This window comes from Festucalex cinctus, chromosome 2 (assembly GCF_051991245.1).
Source record: "Festucalex cinctus isolate MCC-2025b chromosome 2, RoL_Fcin_1.0, whole genome shotgun sequence".
Taxonomy (NCBI): Eukaryota; Metazoa; Chordata; class Actinopteri; order Syngnathiformes; family Syngnathidae; genus Festucalex; species Festucalex cinctus.
In genome coordinates this window covers 43,226,519-43,244,262 of record NC_135412.1, presented here as the reverse complement: position 1 = coordinate 43,244,262, position 17,744 = coordinate 43,226,519, and the positions used below count along the sequence as shown (strand labels likewise).

The 17,744-nt window shown below is 35.7% G+C and overlaps 1 protein-coding gene across 1 annotated transcript in view; it reads left to right on the top strand.

The window, feature by feature from the left end:
- sema3b (sema domain, immunoglobulin domain (Ig), short basic domain, secreted, (semaphorin) 3B) overlaps positions 1-17,744 on the top strand; it is a 365,064-nt gene that overhangs the window by 192,743 nt on the left and 154,577 nt on the right. The window lies entirely within an intron of this gene.

Here is a 17,744-nt window from a genome sequence, read left to right as displayed (position 1 = left end):
GAACACATATGTATCGCGATACGTATCGTATCGTGAGGTTGGCGGCAATACCCAGCCCTAATTGTGTGAAGGCTGGAGGCTTTCACACATATGTTATTCAATGTGTGAAGGCTGGTGGCCTTCACACATATGTTATTCATTCTTTCTTCTTCTTCTTCTTCTTCGTCTTCTTCTTCTTATTCCGCCCACTTTTTTGACGTATAACTACTTCCACATAATTCATCCGATTTTCGTCATTCCAATTTTAACATATTCCAAATATTCATGACATGCTTGCGTGCATTTTGTTTATTCCAAATATTCACCGTTTATCCACAATTTCCGATTTCGTACCCGATTTTTCCCCATTATTCTTAATGGGAGATTCTACATTTCACATTTACTTCCACCTTTTTCATTCGATTCACTTCATTCCAGTTTCAATATTTTCCAGTAATTCACACCATGAGCTCTTCAGTTCCAAAATTCACAATTTCCGATTTCGTAGCCGATTATTCCCACATTCTACATTTTGGAGATTCTACATTTCACATTTATTTCCACATTATTCATCTGATTCACTTCATTCCAACTTCAGTACATTCCAGTATTTCATGCTATGAGCTATTCCAGCTTTTCCGTTCCAAAATTCACAATTTCCGATTTCATAACCGATTATTCCCACATTACACTTTTCCATTTACTTCCACATTATTCATCTGATTTACTTCATTACAACTTCAGTACATTCCAGTATTTCATGCTATGAGCGATTCCAGCTTTTCAGTTCCAAAATTCACAATTTCCGATTTCGTAGCCGATTATTTCCACATTCTACATTTTCAATTTACTTCCACATTATTCATGCGATTTACTTCATTCCAACTTCAATATATATTCCAGTAATTCACGCCATGAGCACTTCCAGCTTCTCAATTCCAAAATTCACAATTTCCGATTTCATGTGTCGATTATTCCCACATTCTACATTTCACATTTACTTCCACATTATGCATCCGATTCACTTCATTCCAACTTTAGTACATTCCAGTAATTCATGCTATGAGCGATTCCTGCTTTTCAGTTCCAAAATTTACAATTTCCGATTTCGTAGCTGATTATTCCCACATTATACATTTTCCATTTACTTCCACATTATTCATCCGATTTACTTCATTCCAACTTCAATATATATTCCAGTAATTCACACCATAAGCTCTTCCAGCTTATCAGTTCCAAAATTCACAATTTCTGATTGCGTAGTCGATTATTCCCACATTCTATATTTTCCATTTACTTCCACATTATTCATCCGATTTGCTTCATTCCAACTTCAATATATTCCAGTAATTCACGCCATGAGCTCTTCCAGATTTTCAGTTCGAAAATTCACAATTTCCGATTTCGTAGCCGATTATTCCCACATTCTACACTTTCTATTTAATTCCACATTATTCATCCGATTTACTTCATTCCAACTTCAGTACATTCCAGTATTTCATGCTATGAGCGATTCCAGCTTTTCAGTTCCAAAATTCACAATTTCCGATTTCGTAGCAGATTATTCCCACATTATACATTTTCCATTTACTTCCACATTATTCATCCGTTTTACTTAATTCCAACATCAATATATATTCCAGTAATTCACACCATGAACTCTTCCAGCTTATCAGTTCCAAACTTCACAATTTCCGATTGCGTAGTCGATTATTCCCACATTCTACACTTTCTATTTAATTCCACATTATTCATCCTATTGAGACAAAAACGAGAGGGACCGTCTGTACATTCCAACTTCAGTACATTCCAGTATTTCATGCTATGAGCTATTCCAGCTTTTCAGTTCCAAAATTCACAATTTCCGATTTCGTAGCCGATTATTCCCACATTCTACACTTTCTATTTAATTCCACATTATTCATCCTATTTACTTCACTCCAACTTCAGTATATTCCAGTATTTCATGCTATGAGCTATTCCAGCTGTTCCGTTCCAAAATTCACAATTTCCAATTTCATAGCCGATTATTCCCACATTCTACATTTTCCATTTACTTCCACATTATTCATCCGATTTACTTCATTCCAACTTCAATATATATTCCAGCAAATTCACGCCATGAGCTCTTCCAGATTTTCAATTCCAAAATTCACAATTCCCGATTTCGTTGTCGATTATTCCCACATTCGACATTTACTTCCACGTTATTCATCCGATTGACGTCATTCCAACTTCAGTACATTCCAGTAATTCATGCTATGAGCTATTCCAGCTTTTCAGTTCCAAAATTCACAATTTCCGATTTCGTAGCCGATTATTCCCACATTCTACACTTTCTATTTAATTCCACATTATTCATCCTATTTACTTCATTCCAACTTCAATATAGTCCAGTAATTCAGGCCATGAGCTCTTCCAGCTTTTCAGTTCCAAAATTCACAATTTCCGATTTCGTAGCCGATTATTCCCACATTGTACACTTTCTATTTAATTCCACATTATTCATCCTATTTACTTCATTCCAACTTCAGTACATTCCAGTATTTCATGCTATGAGCTATTCCAGCTTTTCAGTTCCAAAATTCACAATTTCCAATTTCATAGCCGATTATTCCCACATTCTACACTTTCCATTTACTTCCACATTATTCATCCAATTTACTTCATTCCAACTTCAATATATATTCCAGTAATTCACGCCATGAGCTATTCCAGATTTTCAGTTCCAAAATTCACAATTCCCGATTTCATTGTCGATTATTCCCACATTCTAAATTTACTTCCACGTTATTCATCCGATTGACTTCATTACAACTTCAGTACACTCCAGTAATTCATGCTCTGAGCTATTAAAGCTTTTCAGTTCCAAAATTCACAATTTCCGATTTCATAGCCGATTATTCCCACATTCTACACTTTCTATTTAATTCCACATTATTCATCCGATTTACTTCATTCCAACTTCAATATATTCCAGTAATTCAGGCCATGAGCTCTTCCAGCTTTTCAGTTCCATAATTCACAATTACCGATTTCGTAGCCGATTATTCCCGCATTCTACAATTTCCATTTACTTCCACATTATTCATCCGATTTACTTCATTCCAACTTCAATCTATTCCAGTAATTCACGCCATGTTTTCTTCCAGCTTTTCAGTTCCAAAATTCACAATTTCCGATTTCGTAGCCGATTATTCCCACATTCTACACATTCTATTTAATTCCACATTATTCATCCTATTTATTTCATTCCAACTTCAGTACATTCCAGTATTTCATGCTATGAGCTATTCCAGCTTTTCAGTTCCAAAATTCACAATTTCCAATTTCGTAGTCGATTATTCCCACATAATACACTTTCTATTTAATTCCACATTATTCATCCTATTTACTTCATTCCAACTTCAGTACATTCCAGTAATTCATGCTATGAGCGATTCCAGCTTTTCAGTTCCAAAATTCACAATTTCCGATTTCATAGCCGATTAATTCCCACATTCTACACTTTCCATTTACTTCCACATTATTCATCCGATTTACTTCATTCCAACTTCAATATATATTCCAGTAATTCACGCCATGAGCTCTTCCAGATTTTCAGTTCCAAAATTCACAATTCCCGATTTCGTTGTCGATTATTCCCACATTCTACATTTACTTCCACGTTATTCATCCGATTTACTTCATTCCAACTTCAGTACATTCCAGTATTTCATGCTACGAGCTATTCCAGCTTTTCCGTTCCAAAATGTACAATTTCCGATTTCATAACCGATTATTCCCACATTATACTTTTCAATTTACTTCCACATTATTCATCCGATTTACTTCATTCCAACTTCAGTACATTCCAGTATTTCATGCTGTGAGCGATTCCAGCTTTTCAGTTCCAAAATTCACAATTTCCGATTTCGTAGCCGATTATTCCCACATTATACATTTTCCACTTACTTCCACATTATTCATCCGATTTACTTCATTCCGACTTCAGTACATTCCAGTAATTCATGCTATGAGCGATTCCTGCTTTTCAGTTCCACAATTTACAATTTTCGATTTCGTAGCCGATTATTTCCGCATTATACATTTTCCATTTACTTCCATATTATTCATCCTTTTGTATTCATGACATGCTTGGGTGCATTTTGTTTATTCCAAATATTCACCGTTTACCCACAATTTCCGATTTCGTACCTGATTTTTCCCCATTGACTTCTATTGGGAGATTTTACATTTCACATTTATTCCCACTCTTTTCATCCGATTCACTTCATTACAACTTCAATATATTCCAGTAATTCTCGCCATGACCTCTTCCAGCTTTTTCAGTTCCAAAATTCACAATTTCCGATTACGTTGCCGATTATTCCCACATTCAACATTTTGGAGATTCTCCATTTCACATTTACTTCCACATTATTCATCCGATTCACTTCATTCCAACTTCAGTACATTCCAGTAATTCATGCTATGAGCGATTCCTGCTTTTCAGTTCCACAATTTACAATTTTCGATTTCGTAGCCGATTATTTCCGCATTATACATTTTCCATTTACTTCCATATTATTCATCCTTTTTACTTCATTCCAACTTCAATATATTCCAGTAATTCAGGCCGTGAGCTCTTCCAGCTTTTCAGTTCCAAAATTCACAATTTCCGATTTCATAGCCGATTATTCCCACATTCTACACTTTCTATTTACTTCCACATTATTCATCCGATTTACTTCATTCCAACTTCAGTACATTCCAGTATTTCATGCTATGAGCGATTCCAGCTTTTCAGTTCCAAAATTCACAATTTCCGATTTCGTAGCTGATTATTCCCACATTATACATTTTCCATTTACTTCCACATTATTCATCCGATTTACTTCATTCCAACTTCAATATATATTCCAGTAATTCACACCATAAACTCTTCCAGCTTATCAGTTCCAAAATTCACAATTTCCGATTGCGTAGTCGATTATTCCCACATTCTATATTTTCCATTTACTTCCACATTATTCATCCGATTTACTTCATTCCAACTTCCATATATTCCAGTAATTCACGCCATGAGCTCTTCCAGATTTTCAGTTCCAAAATTCACAATTTCCAATTTCATAGCCGATTATTCCCACATTCTACACTTTCTATTTAATTCCACATTATTCATCCTATTTACTTCATTCCAACTTCAGTACATTCCAGTATTTCGTGCTGTGAGCTATTCCGGCTTTTCAGTTCCAAAATTCACAATTTCCAATTTCATAGCCGATTACTCCCACATTCTACATTTTCCATTTACTTCCACATTATTCATCCGATTTACTTCATTCCAACTTCAATATATTCCAGTAATTCAGGCCATGAGCTCTTCCAGCTTTTCAGTTCCATAGTTCACAATTTCCGATTTCGTAGCCGATTATTCCCACATTCTACACTTTCCATTTACTTCCACATTATTCATCTGATATACTTCATTCCAACTTCAATCTATTCCAGTATGTCACGCCATGAGCTCTTACAGCTTTTCAGTTCCAAAATTCACAATTTCCGATTACGTTGCCGATTATTCCCACATTCAACATTTTGGAGATTCTACATTTCACATTTACTTCCACATTATTCATCCGATTCACTTCATTCCAACTTCAGTACATTCCAGTAATTCATGCTATGAGCGATTCCTGCTTTTCAGTTCCACAATTTACAATTTTCGATTTCGTAGCCGATTATTTCCGCATTATACATTTTCCATTTACTTCCATATTATTCATCCTTTTTACTTTATTCCAACTTCAATATATTCCAGCAATTCAGGCCGTGAGTTCTTCCAGCTTTTCAGTTCCAAAATTCACAATTTCCGATTTCATAGCCGATTATTCCCACATTCTACACTTTCTATTTACTTCCACATTATTCATCCGATTTACTTCATTCCAACTTCAGTACATTCCAGTATTTCATGCTATGAACGATTCCAGCTTTTCAGTTCCAAAATTCACAATTTCCGATTTCGTAGCTGATTATTCCCACATTATACATTTTCCATTTACTTCCACATTATTCATCCGATTTACTTCATTCCAACTTCAATATATATTCCAGTAATTCACACCATAAGCTCTTCCAGCTTATCAGTTCCAAAATTCACAATTTCTGATTGCGTAGTCGATTATTCCCACATTCTATATTTTCCATTTACTTCCACATTATTCATCCGATTTGCTTCATTCCAACTTCAATATATTCCAGTAATTCACGCCATGAGCTCTTCCAGATTTTCAGTTCCAAAATTCACAATTTCCGATTTCGTAGCCGATTATTCCCACATTCTACACTTTCTATTTAATTCCACATTATTCATCCTATTTACTTCATTCCAACTTCAATATATATTCCAGTAATTCACACCATAGGCTCTTCCAGCTTATCAGTTCCAAAATTCACAATTTCTGATTGCGTAGTCGATTATTCCCACATTCTATATTTTCCATTTACTTCCACATTATTCATCCGATTTACTTCATTCCAACTTCCATATATTCCAGTAATTCACGCCATGAGCTCTTCCAGATTTTCAGTTCCAAAATTCACAATTTCCAATTTCATAGCCGATTATTCCCACATTCTACACTTTCTATTTAATTCCACATTATTCATCCTATTTACTTCATTCCAACTTCAGTACATTCCAGTATTTCGTGCTGTGAGCTATTCCGGCTTTTCAGTTCCAAAATTCACAATTTCCAATTTCATAGCCGATTACTCCCACATTCTACATTTTCCATTTACTTCCACATTATTCATCCGATTTACTTCATTCCAACTTCAATATATTCCAGTAATTCAGGCCTTGAGCTCTTCCAGCTTTTCAGTTCCATAATTCACAATTTCCGATTTCGTAGCCGATTATTCCCACATTCTACACTTTCCATTTACTTCCACATTATTCATCTGATATACTTCATTCCAACTTCAATCTATTCCAGTAATTCACGCCATGAGCTCTTACAGCTTTTCAGTTCCAAAATTCACAATTTCCGATTACGTTGCCGATTATTCCCATATTCAACATTTTGGAGATTCTACATTTCACATTTACTTCCACATTATTCATCCGATTCACTTCATTCCAACTTCAGTACATTTCAGTAATTCATGCTATGAGCGATTCCTGCTTTTCAGTTCCAAAATTTACAATTTTCGATTTCGTAGCCGATTATTTCCGCATTATACATTTTCCATTTACTTCCATATTATTCATCCTTTTTACTTCATTCCAACTTCAATATATTCCAGTAATTCAGGCCGTGAGCTCTTCCAGCTTTTCAGTTCCAAAATTCACAATTTCCGATTTCATAGCCGATTATTCCCACATTCTACACTTTCTATTTACTTCCACATTATTCATCCGATTTACTTCATTCCAACTTCAGTACATTCCAGTATTTCATGCTATGAGCGATTCCAGCTTTTCAGTTCCAAAATTCACAATTTCCGATTTCGTAGCTGATTATTCCCACATTATACATTTTCCATTTACTTCCACATTATTCATCCGATTTACTTCATTCCAACTTCAATATATATTCCAGTAATTCACACCATAAGCTCTTCCAGCTTATCAGTTCCAAAATTCACAATTTCTGATTGCGTAGTCGATTATTCCCACATTCTATATTTTCCATTTACTTCCACATTATTCATCCGATTTGCTTCATTCCAACTTCAATATATTCCAGTAATTCACGCCATGAGCTCTTCCAGATTTTCAGTTCGAAAATTCACAATTTCCGATTTCGTAGCCGATTATTCCCACATTCTACACTTTCTATTTAATTCCACATTATTCATCCTATTTACTTCATTCCAACTTCAGTACATTCCAGTGTTTCGTGCTGTGGGCTATTTTCAGTTCCAAAATTCACAATTTCCAATTTCATTGCCGATTACTCCCACATTATACATTTTCCATTTACTTCCACATTATTCATCCGATTTACTTCATTCCAACTTCAATATATTCCAGTAATTCAGGCCATGAGCTCTTCCAGCTTTTCAGTTCCATAATTCACAATTTCCGATTTCATAGCCGATTATTCCCACATTCTACACTTTCCATTTACTTCCACATTATTCATCTGATATACTTCATTCCAACTTCAATCTATTCCAGTAATTCACGCCATGAGCTCTTACAGCTTTTCAGTTCCAAAATTCACAATTTCCGATTTCGTAGCCGATTATTCCCACAATCTACACTTTCCATTTACTTCCACATTATTCATCCGATTTACTTCATTCCAACTTCAGTATATTCCAGTAATTCATGCTATGAGTTATTTCAGCTTTTCAGTTCCAAAATTCACAATTTCCGATTGCATAGTCGATTATTCCCACATTCTATATTTTCCATTTACTTCCACATTATTCATCCGATTTGCTTCATTCCAACTTCAATATATTCCAGTAATTCACGCCATGAGCTCTTCCAGATTTTCAGTTCCAAAATTCACAATTTCCGATTTCGTAGCCGATTATTCCCACATTCTACACTTTCTATTTAATTCCACATTATTCATCCTATTTACTTCATTCCAACTTCAATATATATTCCAGTAATTCACACCATAGGCTCTTCCAGCTTATCAGTTCCAAAATTCACAATTTCTGATTGCGTAGTCGATTATTCCCACATTCTATATTTTCCATTTACTTCCACATTATTCATCCGATTTACTTCATTCCAACTTCCATATATTCCAGTAATTCACGCCATGAGCTCTTCCAGATTTTCAGTTCCAAAATTCACAATTTCCAATTTCATAGCCGATTATTCCCACATTCTACACTTTCTATTTAATTCCACATTATTCATCCTATTTACTTCATTCCAACTTCAGTACATTCCAGTATTTCGTGCTGTGAGCTATTCCGGCTTTTCAGTTCCAAAATTCACAATTTCCAATTTCATAGCCGATTACTCCCACATTCTACATTTTCCATTTACTTCCACATTATTCATCCGATTTACTTCATTCCAACTTCAATATATTCCAGTAATTCAGGCCTTGAGCTCTTCCAGCTTTTCAGTTCCATAATTCACAATTTCCGATTTCGTAGCCGATTATTCCCACATTCTACACTTTCCATTTACTTCCACATTATTCATCTGATATACTTCATTCCAACTTCAATCTATTCCAGTAATTCACGCCATGAGCTCTTACAGCTTTTCAGTTCCAAAATTCACAATTTCCGATTACGTTGCCGATTATTCCCATATTCAACATTTTGGAGATTCTACATTTCACATTTACTTCCACATTATTCATCCGATTCACTTCATTCCAACTTCAGTACATTTCAGTAATTCATGCTATGAGCGATTCCTGCTTTTCAGTTCCAAAATTTACAATTTTCGATTTCGTAGCCGATTATTTCCGCATTATACATTTTCCATTTACTTCCATATTATTCATCCTTTTTACTTCATTCCAACTTCAATATATTCCAGTAATTCAGGCCGTGAGCTCTTCCAGCTTTTCAGTTCCAAAATTCACAATTTCCGATTTCATAGCCGATTATTCCCACATTCTACACTTTCCATTTACTTCCACATTATTCATCTGATATACTTCATTCCAACTTCAATCTATTCCAGTAATTCACGCCATGAGCTCTTACAGCTTTTCAGTTCCAAAATTCACAATTTCCGATTACGTTGCCGATTATTCCCATATTCAACATTTTGGAGATTCTACATTTCACATTTACTTCCACATTATTCATCCGATTCACTTCATTCCAACTTCAGTACATTTCAGTAATTCATGCTATGAGCGATTCCAGCTTTTCAGTTCCAAAATTCACAATTTCCGATTTCATAGCCGATTATTCCCACATTCTACACTTTCTATTTACTTCCACATTATTCATCCGATTTACTTCATTCCAACTTCAGTACATTCCAGTATTTCATGCTATGAGCGATTCCAGCTTTTCAGTTCCAAAATTCACAATTTCCGATTTCGTAGCTGATTATTCCCACATTATACATTTTCCATTTACTTCCACATTATTCATCCGATTTACTTCATTCCAACTTCAATATATATTCCAGTAATTCACACCATAAGCTCTTCCAGCTTATCAGTTCCAAAATTCACAATTTCTGATTGCGTAGTCGATTATTCCCACATTCTATATTTTCCATTTACTTCCACATTATTCATCCGATTTGCTTCATTCCAACTTCAATATATTCCAGTAATTCACGCCATGAGCTCTTCCAGATTTTCAGTTCGAAAATTCACAATTTCCGATTTCGTAGCCGATTATTCCCACATTCTACACTTTCTATTTAATTCCACATTATTCATCCTATTTACTTCATTCCAACTTCAGTACATTCCAGTGTTTCGTGCTGTGGGCTATTTTCAGTTCCAAAATTCACAATTTCCAATTTCATTGCCGATTACTCCCACATTATACATTTTCCATTTACTTCCACATTATTCATCCGATTTACTTCATTCCAACTTCAATATATTCCAGTAATTCAGGCCATGAGCTCTTCCAGCTTTTCAGTTCCATAATTCACAATTTCCGATTTCATAGCCGATTATTCCCACATTCTACACTTTCCATTTACTTCCACATTATTCATCTGATATACTTCATTCCAACTTCAATCTATTCCAGTAATTCACGCCATGAGCTCTTACAGCTTTTCAGTTCCAAAATTCACAATTTCCGATTTCGTAGCCGATTATTCCCACAATCTACACTTTCCATTTACTTCCACATTATTCATCCGATTTACTTCATTCCAACTTCAGTATATTCCAGTAATTCATGCTATGAGTTATTTCAGCTTTTCAGTTCCAAAATTCACAATTTCCGATTGCATAGTCGATTATTCCCACATTCTATATTTTCCATTTACTTCCACATTATTCATCCGATTTACTTCATTCCAACTTCAATATATTCCAGTAATTCACGCCATGAGCTCTTCCAGATTTTCAGTTCCAAAATTCACAATTCCCGATTTCGTTGTCGATTATTCCCACATTCTACATTTTCCATTTACTTCCATGTTATTCATCCTATTGACTTCATTCCAATTTCAGTACATTCCAGTAATTCATGCTATGAGCTATTCCAGCTTTTCAGTTCCAAAATTCACAATTTCCGATTGCGTAGTCGATTATTCCCACATTCTATATTTTCCATTTACTTCCACATTATTCATCCGATTTACTTCATTCCAACTTCCATATATTCCAGTAATTCACGCCATGAGCTCTTCCAGATTTTCAGTTCCAAAATTCACAATTTCCAATTTCATAGCCGATTATTCCCACATTCTACACTTTCTATTTAATTCCACATTATTCATCCTATTTACTTCATTCCAACTTCAGTACATTCCAGTATTTCGTGCTGTGAGCTATTCCGGCTTTTCAGTTCCAAAATTCACAATTTCCAATTTCATAGCCGATTACTCCCACATTCTACATTTTCCATTTACTTCCACATTATTCATCCGATTTACTTCATTCCAACTTCAATATATTCCAGTAATTCAGGCCTTGAGCTCTTCCAGCTTTTCAGTTCCATAGTTCACAATTTCCGATTTCGTAGCCGATTATTCCCACATTCTACACTTTCCATTTACTTCCACATTATTCATCTGATATACTTCATTCCAACTTCAATCTATTCCAGTAATTCACGCCATGAGCTCTTACAGCTTTTCAGTTCCAAAATTCACAATTTCCGATTACGTTGCCGATTATTCCCATATTCAACATTTTGGAGATTCTACATTTCACATTTACTTCCACATTATTCATCCGATTCACTTCATTCCAACTTCAGTACATTTCAGTAATTCATGCTATGAGCGATTCCTGCTTTTCAGTTCCAAAATTTACAATTTTCGATTTCGTAGCCGATTATTTCCGCATTATACATTTTCCATTTACTTCCATATTATTCATCCTTTTTACTTCATTCCAACTTCAATATATTCCAGTAATTCAGGCCGTGAGCTCTTCCAGCTTTTCAGTTCCAAAATTCACAATTTCCGATTTCATAGCCGATTATTCCCACATTCTACACTTTCTATTTACTTCCACATTATTCATCCGATTTACTTCATTCCAACTTCAGTACATTCCAGTATTTCATGCTATGAGCGATTCCAGCTTTTCAGTTCCAAAATTCACAATTTCCGATTTCGTAGCTGATTATTCCCACATTATACATTTTCCATTTACTTCCACATTATTCATCCGATTTACTTCATTCCAACTTCAATATATATTCCAGTAATTCACACCATAAGCTCTTCCAGCTTATCAGTTCCAAAATTCACAATTTCTGATTGCGTAGTCGATTATTCCCACATTCTATATTTTCCATTTACTTCCACATTATTCATCCGATTTGCTTCATTCCAACTTCAATATATTCCAGTAATTCACGCCATGAGCTCTTCCAGATTTTCAGTTCGAAAATTCACAATTTCCGATTTCGTAGCCGATTATTCCCACATTCTACACTTTCTATTTAATTCCACATTATTCATCCTATTTACTTCATTCCAACTTCAGTACATTCCAGTGTTTCGTGCTGTGGGCTATTTTCAGTTCCAAAATTCACAATTTCCAATTTCATTGCCGATTACTCCCACATTATACATTTTCCATTTACTTCCACATTATTCATCCGATTTACTTCATTCCAACTTCAATATATTCCAGTAATTCAGGCCATGAGCTCTTCCAGCTTTTCAGTTCCATAATTCACAATTTCCGATTTCATAGCCGATTATTCCCACATTCTACACTTTCCATTTACTTCCACATTATTCATCTGATATACTTCATTCCAACTTCAATCTATTCCAGTAATTCACGCCATGAGCTCTTACAGCTTTTCAGTTCCAAAATTCACAATTTCCGATTTCGTAGCCGATTATTCCCACAATCTACACTTTCCATTTACTTCCACATTATTCATCCGATTTACTTCATTCCAACTTCAGTATATTCCAGTAATTCATGCTATGAGTTATTTCAGCTTTTCAGTTCCAAAATTCACAATTTCCGATTGCATAGTCGATTATTCCCACATTCTATATTTTCCATTTACTTCCACATTATTCATCCGATTTACTTCATTCCAACTTCAATATATTCCAGTAATTCACGCCATGAGCTCTTCCAGATTTTCAGTTCCAAAATTCACAATTCCCGATTTCGTTGTCGATTATTCCCACATTCTACATTTTCCATTTACTTCCATGTTATTCATCCTATTGACTTCATTCCAATTTCAGTACATTCCAGTAATTCATGCTATGAGCTATTCCAGCTTTTCAGTTCCAAAATTCACAATTTCCGATTGCGTAGTCGATTATTCCCACATTCTACATTTTCCATTTACTTCCACATTATTCATCTTATTTACTTCATTCCAACTTCAATACATTCCAGTAATTCATGCTATGAGCTATTCCAGCTTTTCAGTTCCAAAATTCAAAATTTCCAATTTCATAGCCGATTATTCCCACATTCTACACTTTCCATTTACTTCCACATTCATCCGATTTACTTCATTCCAACTTTGATCTATTCCAGTAATTCACGTCATGAGCTCTTCCAGCTTTTCAGTTCCAAAATTCAAAATTTCCAATTTCATTGCCGATTACTCCCACATTATACATTTTCCATTTACTTCCACATTCATCCGATTTACTTCATTCCAACTTCGATCTATTCCAGTAATTCACGTCATGAGCTCTTCCAGCTTTTCAGTTCCAAAATTCAAAATTTCTGATTTCGTAGCCGATTATTCCCACATTCTACACTTTCCATTCAACACCATTCAATATCATTCAACATCATTCAACATTATTCCAAATCATTCCACAGGTATTCATTCAGCTCTCCAGCCTTCACATGCCATTTCTCCAGAAATGGCATTTTCTCGTTCTTTATTCTTCTTCTTATTCCGCCCACTTTTTTGACATGTAACTACTTCCACATAATTCATCCGATTTTCGTCATTCCAATTTTAACATATTCCAAATATTCATGACATGCTTCCGTGCATTTTGATTATTCCAAATATTCACCGTTTATCCACAATTTCCGATTTCGTACCCGATTTTTCCCCATTATTCTTAATGGGAGATTCTACATTTCACATTTACTTCCACCTTTTTCATTTGATTCACTTCATTCCAGTTTCAATATTTTCCAGTAATTCACACCATGAGCTCTTCCAGCTTTTCAGTTCCAAAATTCACAATTTCCGATTTCGTAGCCGATTATTCCCACATTCTACATTTTGGAGATTCTACATTTCACATTTATTTCCACATTATTCATCCGATTCACTTCATTCCAACTTCAATACATTCCAGTATTTCATGCTATGAGCGATTCCTGCTTTTCAGTTCCAAAATTTACAATTTCCGATTTCGTAGCCGATTATTCCCGCATTATAAATTTTCCATTTACTTCCACATTATTCATCCGATTTACTTCATTCCAACTTCAGTACATTCCAGTATTTAATGCTATGAGCTATTCCAGCTTTTCAGTTCCAAAATTCACAATTTCCGATTTCGTAGCCGATTATTCCCACATTATACATTTTCCATTTACTTCCACATTATTCATCCGATTTACTTCATTCCAACTTCAATATATTCCAGTAATTCAGGCCGTGAGCTCTTCTAGCTTTTCAGTTCCAAAATTCACAATTTCCGATTTCGTAGCCGATTATTCCCCCATTCTACACTTTCAATTTACTTCCACATTAGTCATCCGATTTACTTCATTCCAACTTCAGTACATTCCAGTATTTCATGCTATGAGCTATTCCAGCTTTCCCGTTCCAAAATTCACAATTTCCGATTTCATAACCGATTATTCCCACATTATACTTTTCCATTTACTTCCACATTATTAATCCGATTTACTTCATTCCAACTTCAGTACATTTCAGTAATTCATGCTATGAGCTATTCCAGCTTTTCAGTTCCAAAATTCACAATTTCCGATTTCGTAGCCGGTTATTCCCACATTCTACACTTTCTATTTACTTCCACATTATTCATCCGATTTACGTCATTCCAACTTCAATCTATTCCAGTAATTCATGCCAATTTGCTCTGATTTGGAACGAGCCCCATTAGCTCACCGGGTAAGTAACTCTCCTGAGGTTGCATTTTTACACCCAAGCCCGGGTTTGAACCTCGGTGGGGATTTTTTTGTTGTTGTCACCCCCAACTTTCATTTCAGACATGGATATTTTCCAATTGTTTCACATAAAACAATTAATGTACTAAACCTCAGTGCAATCACTTTATTATGCCCGTACTCCCTGTGGATCACTTGATAATACAAATTTGAAGCAAGGCTACAAGTCCGTCCTCCGTGGCTGAGCGGATAGCCCACGAAAACGCGAGTCATGACATCGTGGGTATGATCCCAGTCAGGCATGTATTTTTTTTTTTTTTAATAAACGTTAAAACAAATCTCTTGACAACAGCCATTTGCTCTTGTCAATATTGTAAAACGTGACTTGTTAATGCTAGTTAGTTACACTAAAAACAGACGCTGGACAAGAGTGTCAGCGCTCACGATAGAAGTATCACAATCGCTCGTCTCTTTTTTATTTATTTATTTATTTATTTGCAACACACAATAGAACGTTACCCTCGAAGCAGACACTCGGCAAGTGTCGAGCGCTCGCGACGAGAAGTGGCTCGATAAGTTGTGTCCACAGGATCCCAGTGAAAAGAGATACAATGCTGCCATCTGCTGGCCAGAGTTAGTGGGTGTTCTTTTTTTCATAGTTTATGACTGAAATGTTACTTGCATGTTTACATTTTATCAGCAAAAAAAACAAAAAAAACCCATATAAGATCATTATATTCAATGTGATCTAGCATGACTAAGTTTTTATCAACATTTTTTCCGGTTTCTAAGACACTTAAAATTGATTACTACAGGTTTGGAGCAAACCACAACATCCTTCCTGCGTGGGTAAGCGGCGAAACACTGCGGACACGAATTATAAGTTCACATGGTCGATCCTGGTGGAAGTCAGTTTTTTTTTGTTTGTTTTATTAGGGCCCGAGCAGCGACCGCTGGGAGGTCCCTATTGTTTTTCGTTCGAATTCTTCTTCTTCTTTTTCTTCTTCTTCTTCTCCGTAAACGATCGCATTTTTGAGGACCTAAACATTTACGAAAACTCACCAAACATTGCACACTCTTTGGGCCCGGCGAAAAATTTGATATTATGAAGTTGTCATAACAATGAGACTCTATAGCGACCCGTAGCGTAGAAAAATAAAAACCAATCCCGGCATGTTTGACCTAGAGCTACGAAACTTGGTAGGCACGTGTAGCACCCCGGGACGCACAAAAAGTCAATTGGTACCATGTAGCTAAAATGTATAGGAAGTGAGCTATGAATTTTTTTATGTCCAATTTTGGCACATTCACTGTGGTCATGCTTTTCCCCTCTTAGCAAACATTTTTCATTCAATTGACTCCAAACTTGGCATGTATCATCTCAAGACCTAAGACAACAAGTGGGCCAAAAATCTTGACTTTTCGGAATACTATATGACGGGGGCGGGGCATCAAATATTGCCTTTAAAATTTCATTTTTCCAGAAAGACAAAATGCTTAATAACTCCCATGGAAAAGCTCCAAAAAATCTCAAACTTCTCATGCAACTTAATAGTCCTGGCCTGACAACATATATACAATAAAATTCGGTTATACATATAGTCCCACCTAGTGGTAATAATAAATGTCACACTTTACGTTTTCAGCTACTGTGCCGAGCTCGTTGAAGGGATAGAGTTGAAAATTAGTCAGAAACGCCTTAACATGTTGATCATGCCCCACACCGAATATTGTAACTTTTCGCCAAAGGGCGTGGCCGTTACGGTGCCGCAAAGTCTGAAGATTTTTCGTGACAATAAAAGCTGCATTAACTTGACCCAGATGATCCTATCTTCTCAAAATTTCACACAATTGATGACAGTCCAGTCCTTAACTCATCTACAAACTTATATTTCATCTTACTGATAGCGCCACCTACTGGCGATTTTTTTTCTTAAGATTTTTCTTCAACGTTTTTCTCCAACCACGTTAACTGGACGTACCTCATATTTGCTCAGATGAGGGTTTCCGCCTTCATGATGTCACAACATGAAGTTTGTGAGTTTTCGGGAATCGATGTGGGCGTGGCTAAGCACTGTTCGCCAAGAAAACAATGCCACTTTTGAGGGTCTAAACTGGCACAGAAACACATGAAACTTGGCACACACATCTGGCCTGGCAAAATGAGCAATATTTTATCGTAGAATGTGCTATTTTTCCAAAAATGACTCAATAGCGCCCCATAGAATTTTTTAACGAAGCAGCCCCGCTTGTACGTTTAAGCAAGATCTATGAATATTTTTAGGTGTATGAGGGAGCCCAAGACCTACAAAAAAGTCTCTTGGACCCATATGCTAAAATGAACAGGAAGTGAGCTACGAATTTTTGAATGTCCCATTTTTGACGATTTTTGCACATTTACAGGGGGCATACTTTTGCCCACTTCTCGTACACGTTTCATCCGACTGACTTCAGACTTGACCTGGACCATGTCAAGACCTGACCCAACGACAGGGGGAAAAATCTTGACTTTTCGAAATACTATATGATGAGGGCAGGGCATCAAAATTT